Source organism: Aegilops tauschii, chromosome 4, assembly GCF_002575655.3.
Source record: "Aegilops tauschii subsp. strangulata cultivar AL8/78 chromosome 4, Aet v6.0, whole genome shotgun sequence".
Lineage (NCBI taxonomy): Eukaryota > Viridiplantae > Streptophyta > Magnoliopsida > Poales > Poaceae > Aegilops > Aegilops tauschii.
Genome location: NC_053038.3, coordinates 305,736,985 through 305,744,942, shown reverse-complemented (window position 1 = coordinate 305,744,942; position 7,958 = coordinate 305,736,985).

The window sequence follows — 7,958 nt, the reverse complement described above, 5'->3', positions numbered from 1 at the left end:
ATGTTTGGAAGCATAAGTAGTATCTCTACTTGGTGGAAAGAATTTGGCTAGCATGAGGGGGAAAGGCAAGCTCAACATGTTGGGCGATCCATGACAATATACTTTATTTCGGATATAAGAAAACATCATTCATTACGTTGTCTTCCTTGTCCAACATCAACCTTTTAGCATGTCATATTTTAATGAGTGCTCACAATTACAAAAGATGTCCAATATAGTATATTTATATGTGAAATCTCTCTTCCTTCAATATTCTTTCATGAATTGTTCAAGTGACCAATACAATGTTTGCTAACCTTCAATAAATTTACCACCTCTACTTATTATATGTGAAGTCATTACTCCCCATGGGATAAGCATATGAAACATATATAATTTCAGATTTATGATATTCAAATCATTCAACTATTTACTCATAGGATATAAGTGAAGCACACGAGTAAATGACAAACTACTCTAAAAAGATATAAGTGAAGATCAATGAGTAGTTAAATAATTATGTAGCTATGTGAAGACTCTCTCCCATTTTAAGAATTTTAGATCTTGATACTTTATTCAAACAGCAAGCAAAACAAAATAAAATGACATCTAAGAATATCAAACATCATGTGAAGGAGCAAAAACTTAGGATCAACCGATACTAACCGATAGTTGTCGAAGAAGAAAGGTGGGATGCCAACCGGGGCATCCCCAAGCTTAGGCGCTTGAGACTTCTTGAAATATTATCTTGGGATGCCTTGGGCATCCCCAAGCTTGAGCTTTTGTGTCTCCTTAATTCTTCTCATATCACGGTCTCCCTAAATCTCAAAAGCTTCATCCACACAAAACTCAACAAGGACTCGTGAGATAAGTTAGTATAGACCAATGCAAAAACCTTATCATACTCTACTGTAGCAAATCACTAAAATTATTATTCAACATTGCATACTAAATGCCTCTGCATATTTAAAAGTCCTATCCTCAAATAGAATCATTAAAGAAGCAAACATATGCAAACAATGCGAACATAACAGCAATCTGCCTAAACAGGACAGTCTGTAAAGAATGCAGCAAGATCCATACTTCCCTAGCTCCAAAAATTATGAAAGAAAATTCCCGCTGTAGTAAATTTATCAGAGCTTATTATGCAAAAGGTTTCAACATTTTATCATGTGTTGGATTTTCTAGGGAATTTTTGCAACAGCGGTAAACTTTCTGTTTTGAAACAGCAACATCTATACTTGCAAAATAAGCATGGTAAAGGCTATCCTTGACATTTTTATTGAAAATAGAGATGCAAAACATTATTATAAATATCAGCAAGCAAATACTATCAAAATAAAATGACGCTCCAAGCAAAACACATATCATGTGGGGAATAAAAATATAGCCCCAAGTAAAGTTACCGATAGAAGAGGACGAAAGAGGGGATGCCATCCGGGGCATCCCCAAGCTTAGGCTCTTGGTTGTACTTGAATATTACCTTGGGGTGCCTTGGGCATCCCCAAGCTTAGGCTCTTGCCACTCCTATTCCATAGTCCATCGAATCTTTACCCAAAACTTGAAAACTTCACAACACAAAACTTACCAGAAAACTCGTAAACTCCGTTAGTATAAGAAAATAAATCACCACTTAGGTACTGTTGTGAACTCATTCTAAATTCATATTGGTGTAATATCTACTGTATTCCAACTTCTCTATGGTTCATACCCTCCGATACTACTCATAGATTCATCAAAATAAGCAAACAACACATAGAAACAGAATCTGTCAAAAACAGAACAGTTTGTAGTAATCTGTATCAAACGTATACTTATAGAACTCCAAAAATTCTGAAATAAATTGGTGGACCTGAGGAATTATCTATTAATATTCTTAAAAAAGAATCAACTTAAAATCACTCTTCTGTAAAAAATGACAGCTAAACTCGTGAGCGCAAAGTTCTGTTTTTTACAGCAAGATCACATTAACTCTCACCCAAGTCTTCCCAAAGGTTCTACTTGGCACTTTATTGAAACAAAAGTTATAAAACATGATTACTACAGTAGATTAATCATTTGAATACACAAAGACAGTAGGGGTAAATATTGGGTTGTCTCCCAACAAGCGCTTTTCTTTAATGCCTTTCTAGCTAGGCATGATGATTTCAATGATGCTCACATAAAAGATAAGAGTCGAAACATAAAGAGAGCATCATGAAGAATATGACTAGCACATTTAAGTCTAACCCACTTCCTATGCATAGGGATTTTGTGAGCAAACAACTTATGGGAACAATAATCAACTAGCATAGGAAGGCAAAACAAGCATAACTTTAAAACTTTGAGCACATAGAGAGGAAACTTGATATTATTGCAATTCCTACAAGCATATGTTCCTCCCTCATAATAATTTTCAGTAGCATCATGGATGAATTCAAAAATATAACCATCACATAAAGCATTATTCTCATGATGCACAAGCATATAAATTTTACTACTCTCCACATAAGCAAAATTCTTCTCATTCGAAATAGTGGGAGCAAACTCAACAAAATAACTATCATGTGAGGCATAATCCAATTGAAAATTAAAATCATGATGACAAGTTTCATGGTTATCTTTATTCTTTATAGCATACGTGTCATCAAAATAATCATCAGAAATAGGAGGCATGCTTTCATCATAATAAATTTGCTCATCAAAACTTGGGGGACTAAACATATCATCTTCATCAAACATAGCATCCCCAAGCTTGTGGCTTTGCATATCATTAGCATCATGGGTATTCAAAGAGTTCATACTAACAACATTGCAATCATGCTCATCATTCAAATATTTAGTGCCAAACATTCCAATGCATTCTTCTTCTTGAGCACAATTATCGGAATCCTTATTTTCACGAAAGATATTAAAAAGATGAAGCATATGAGGCACCCTTAATTCCATTTTTTTGTAATTTTCTTTTATGAACCAAACTAGTGATAAAACAAGAAATTAAAAGATTCAATTGCAAGATCTAAAGATATACCTTCAAGCACTCACCTCCCTGGCAACGGTGCCAGAAAAGAGCTTGATGTCTACTACGCAACCTTCTTCTTGTAGACACGTGTTGGGCCTCCAAGCGCAGAGTTATGTAGGACAGTAGCAAATTTCCCTCAAGTGGATGACCTAAGGTTTATCAATCTGTGGGAGGCGTAGGATGAAGATGGTCTCTCTCAAACAACCCTGCAACCAAATAACAAAGAGTCTCTTGTGTCCCCAACACACCCAATACAATGGTAAATTGTATAGGTGCACTAGTTCGGCGAAGAGATGGTGATACAAGTGCAATATGGATGGTAGATATAGGTTTTTGTAATCTGAAAATATAAAAACAGCAAGGTAACTAATGATAAAAGTGAGCGTATACGGTATTGCAATGCTAGGAAACAAGGCCTAGGGTTCATACTTTCACTAGTGCAAGTTCTCTCAACAATAATAACATGATTGGATCATATAACCATCCCTCAACATGCAACAAAGAGTCACTCCAAAGTCACTAATAGCGGAGAACAAGCGAAGAGATTATGGTAGGGTACGAAACCACCTCAAAGTTATTCTTTCTTATCGATCTATTCAAGGTCCGTAGTAAAATAACACGAAGCTATTCTTTCCATTCGATCTATCATAGAGTTCGTACTAGAATAACACCTTAAGAAACAAATCAACCAAAACCCTAATGTCACCTGGATACTCCAATGTCACCTCAAGTATCCGTGGGTATGATTATACGATATGCATCACACAATCTCAGATTCTTCTATTCAACCAACACAAAGTACTTCAAAGAGTGCCCCAAAGTTTCAAGACGAAAACGTGTGCCAACCCCTATGCATAAGTTCACGGAACTCGCAAGTTGATCACCAAAACATACATCAAGTGGATCACGTGATATCCCATTGTCACCACAGATAAGCACATGCAAGGCATACATCAAGTGTTCTCAAATCCTTAAAGACTCAATCCGATAAGATAACTTCAAAGGGAAAACTCAATCCATTACAAGAGAGTAGAGGGGGAGAAACATCATAAGATCCAACTATAATAGCAAAGCTCGCGATACATCAAGATCGTATCACCTCAAGAACACGAGAGAGAGAGAGTGAGAGAGATCAAACGCATAGCTACTGGTACATAGCCTCAGCCCCGAGGGTGAACTACTCCCTCCTCGTCATGGAGATCGCCGGGATGATGAAGATGGCCACCGGTGAGGGATCCCCCCTCCGGCAGGATGCCGGAATAGGGTCCCGATTGGTTTTTGGTGGCTATAGAGGCTTGCGCCAGCGGAACTCCCGATCTATTCTGTTCCCCGATGTTTTTAGGGTATATGGATATATATAGGCGAAAGAAGTCGGTCAGGGGAGCCACAAGGGGCCCACGAGGGTGGGGGGCACGCCCAGGGGGGCAGGCGCGCCTCCCTGCCTCGTGGCCACCTCGAAGCTTCCTTGACTTCAACTCCAAGTCTCCTGGATCACGTTCGTTCCAAAAATCACGCTCCCGAAGGTTTCATTCCGTTTGGACTCCGTTTGATATTCATTTTCTGCGAAATACTGAAACAAGGGAAAAACAGAAACTGGCACTAGGCTCTGTGTTAATAGGTTAGTCCCAAAAATAATATAAAAGTGCTTAATAAAGCCCATAAACATCCAAAACAGATAATATAATAGCATGAATACATCATAAATTGTAGATACGTTGGAGACGTATCACGGCATACAGGAAAAAACGTTGCACATCCAGCATATATTACAGGAAATTACATCCACTGCGCAATCAAAGATTGATGCCAGTGCAAATAAATGAACAGAACCTAACGATCTACAACGTCACAATCTGCAACCTCAGCGCAGATGACGCCCATAAGCATGTGGGCAAGTTCTTGCTGCTTTGCTACACTGTCTCTGAAAACATTGATCAGTTTTTGTTGCGCACGAATGTGCACCTCTGATTCCTCCACCATTTCCATCATTTCTTCAGCCATTAATTGGTTCACAAACATACATTTTTTCCGTTGCATTCGAGACAGAGGAAACTGAACAGATTCAGATGGCGGTTTTGGCAGGCTTGTATTATTGATAGTGGAGAGTGTCTTGACCACTGCATCATAACATAAATTAGGAGGGGAACCAAACAGATTAATCAAGGGTTATTGCCATACTACCTGGCCTAGATTTATTGGAAAGAAACAATGGGGCTGCCTTGTTGTTTTCAGAGTTTGTCTTCTTATCTTCAGCAGCCTGCACCAAATTAACACACTAGCATTGCTATCATTGGCCGGGTCAGATAATAGGAAAGCAACATTGACACAACGAACATTTGGGCAACCAGACCACACCAGCCTACACCAAATTAACACAATATGGCACAGCTATCATCAGCCAGGTAAGGTAATACGAAAGCAACATTGACACAATGAATGAATGAATGGGCAACCAGAGCGGCACTACTATTTAGTAATGTGCATGATATGAGAGAGTAAACTCATGCACCTCAGTATTCAAAACTACCATGCAGTTTTCCTTACAAAAATCAACATTGTCGCCTTTAATTATACATTTTGCTACAACTAAATTTAGATCAGGTAAAGGTTGGGTTCATGTCGATTAACAAAATACATGCTGATGTAAAAATATAGTGATATTCAATAGGTACTTACATTAGCATTGGAGCACAGAGAATTCCCGCAAGATAGTTTCCTCGAATACGATCCCAGTGCAGAAAGTCTTCTATCATGTAGGCTTATTTTCTAAAAGAGAGATGTGTAATAAACATGTAGAAATTATGATCATAATGCTATAAAATTTCATGATGCGAGGATACGCACACGCTTCTTAGAATGGAGTTGACATGTTTTTGTTGGACTAGAGCGGACTAGTTCTTTGGCCACTGGAATCTGCTTATTATCAGTGGGAGTTGGGTTTCTCTGTCCTAGAGCAGTATCTATGAAAACTGGAGTTGGTTTATTATCTCCTGGCGTTTGGATCTTTTGCAAAGACCTGGTTTGTAACCCTTCAGATTCTAACATAGACGTCTTCCCTTGCATGCCTTATATAGAAGAATGGTGCTTCCATTATAAAACATGCTACAACAGAGATGGAATAGGTACTGAAGAATAGAAAGGCATGACATATTGACATGTATTCCCTCCATCCAGAAATAAATGGATGGGTCTAGGCGTATTTCAGTTCTAGATACATCCAGTTTTATCCATTTCTGCGACATGTAATCCGAACGGAGGGAGTATGATGTAAGAGCTAGGGATACGACAGGACAACAGTGTAAAAAAACACTACTTGAATGTAAAACTGTATGCTAGCGGAATACATATAGAAAAATACTAAGGCAACATATGCGTGTATGATTGGGAAACTAAGATGGCATTGCAAGAGACCACTAGAACATCACTTCAATGTAAAAAAACATGGTATGGTAGACAGATGAAGTACATATTGATGATTAACAATGCATAAGATATTGAGAAGCATGATGTCCAAACTAAGCAGATGGCATTGCGATAGAGTAGAATGACAGTACTTGAATTTGAAAACATGTTATCATGAATGGAATAGGTACTGAAAAACAGGAAGGCATGCCATATTTACATGCATGATCAGCAGGCTAAGCACAAGGCATTGCAACAGAGTAGATGCCCTCCAAGACATTATATGCATGTTGTACCCATATCAAGGGCCAAGTTAGAGCAAGGACCTTATGGGGTGAATAGGATTCATCATCTTTCTGCAAGTCTTGTGAAGAACTGCCTTTACATGTTCCATCATATTGGGTATCATTAACGTCAAGTTTGTTGGCCGTTACATTGCTCCGTGAGGTTCTTGTGGATAAATCAGTGTGTGCAATTATATCTGACATGCATGGAAGACAAATAGTGGTAAGATTTATGTAATGAGTGCCTGTAGGAGACGACATAAATAGTAGGACTGGGGTTAACTAGCAGCAATAGGTCTCAAAAACTAAAGGGAGAACACAGATGAAAGATACAGAATATATATCGTTTGTACTCGAGATTAACTAGATGGCACATAAAAGTATTAAGGAACAACATAGGCTATACTACAAGTGGTATAATACTATAATCACCAGCCTGTGGGATAGCATTGGCTGATGGATGATAACTATGGAACAGCGTTACCTAAAGAACAAGTCTCTTAGCTGAACTATGGAACAGCGTTAACTCCTGAACAAGACCCGTAAGAGATCAGCATGAATATACAGTGAAATGTGATAATCTATTTTCCATGCTTAGATGAATAACAAAGCCATAAATGTTGCACACAAGTAAGATGAGGGTACAACCTATCTGGCGGCCATCCATAGGAGTGAGCATCATGTGCTGACTTGTCGATGGCCCTGCAGTTGTTGTGGCTGTCCATGTCGGGCACGCGCATTCAGTGCAGGGAACTATTGAGTGGGGACTATAGCTCCCTTCTGGTGTATGCTTCCCTTGTTGGAGCAGCTGCGGTGACTCGGAAGACGGTGTGGCTGAAGATGCAGAAAACGCATAATGTTAAGAACGACACATCTCTCTGATCTGAAGAAATACCCTAAGAGATCAACAGCAAGGTACGAGAGTGGTCACACGTCTGTTGACTGAAGACTAAATTGGGGTCACACGATTTTATTTTATTTTGGTACTGTCCGATCTACGCCGGATGGCTTGATGGCCGTCTTGTGCCTCCCGGCTGACACTGTTCGGAATCTTCCCCGAAGAGCCAGCGACCACCGGCAGAGCAGCCTGCCTCCGCCGTCCGTGGCCCCGACCAAAACCCCGCTCCCCGCCCCACCGCACTGCCGTGGTTGCGCCGCCCCCGGGCCAATCCACAAAGACTCGCCATCATCCAGATCCGGCGGCGGCAGTACCTTCAAACCACGCAACTCTAAGATAGCCATCTAAGCGCTGCTTCCGCGGCGAACTTGCGCCCCCGCACCCTTACGTTAGA